This window comes from Oratosquilla oratoria, chromosome 27 (assembly GCF_046742065.1).
Source record: "Oratosquilla oratoria isolate Oo_2021 chromosome 27, ASM4674206v1, whole genome shotgun sequence".
Lineage (NCBI taxonomy): Eukaryota > Metazoa > Arthropoda > Malacostraca > Stomatopoda > Squillidae > Oratosquilla > Oratosquilla oratoria.
In genome coordinates this window covers 25,478,220-25,479,518 of record NC_134803.1, presented here as the reverse complement: position 1 = coordinate 25,479,518, position 1,299 = coordinate 25,478,220, and positions in this window count along the sequence as shown.

The window sequence follows — 1,299 nt, the reverse complement described above, 5'->3', positions numbered from 1 at the left end:
TATATATATATATATATATATATATACTTATATACAGAAAAAATTCTAGGAAAATAACACAAAGGAGACCGAGCGCTTTCATCTGTTCAAACATGTCTGAATAGACGAAAGCGCTCGGCCTCCTTTCTGTTATTTTCCTAGTGGTTTTTCTGCATATTAGAATCCCGTGTTCAGATGATTTTTTCTGCATGTATGTATATATACATATATGTATATAAAACTTAAACCCACTCTCGGAGAAAGATAAGCTGAGATACAGAGTAAAAACCGTATATTTCGACCACTGACTGTGGTCCTCTTCAGCAGTTACAATTATAGGGTACATAGACAAGAGGTTATATACAGAGGAGGAAGGGGCATTGGGGGACTCAGTAAGCCTCAGGTCACTTGCCCCGAGTGAGGTCGGACGTTACGTCCTGTAGAGATGAACTTGTCAACCGCCATACTAGTTATAGCATCAGGTGACCATTGACCTTTGGATGTATTATAATTAGGAAACTTTTTTATTAGTGAGGACTCAATAATTTTTCTTTTGAAACTACAATTTGAATTGTACACTGTAGCTGCATTCCTCCAATCTATTCTGTGATCTAAAAGGCTAGAATGGAGGAATACAGCTGAGTTTTCTTGGCCGTATCGTATAGAATTTTTATGTTCTTTGATCCTAGTGGGTAGATCACGTCCCGTTTGTCCCCAGTACACTTTATCACAGTCGAGACATGGTATCTTGTATACTCCAGATATGTCCTTATTGGATGTTCTATGATGGACATTTACTACTTTTTTAAAAATATTATTTGGGTAACTAAAAGTGACCTTGATTTGGTTCCTAGGTAATAATTTAGATGCGGCATGCATGGATTCGTTATAAGGGAGTTTGATATTTGATTTATCCCAAACAAATTTTGTGTTGGAATTGTTTGTTCTAAAATGACTGGTTTTGGCTTTGCTGAGGGCTTTTGTCAGAAACCAGTCTGGGTAGCCTATTTTTAATAATTGAGTGCGCACTGATTCAATTTCTGAGTTGAGAAATTCCGGGCTGCAAATCCGAAGAGCTCTTAAATAAAGGCCCGAGGCAACACTATATTTTATATTATCCGGATGATTACTGAAAAAATGTAAATAACTGCCCGTATGAGTAGGCTTCCTATATACTGTAAAGGACAAATTATCTGGACATCTGATCACTAAAATATCAAGAAAAGGTATTCTTCCTTCAATTTCCCATTCTACTTTAAATCTAATATTATGTGCTAAATTGTTAAGACTATCAAGAAAAACATTGAAAGAACCCCATTT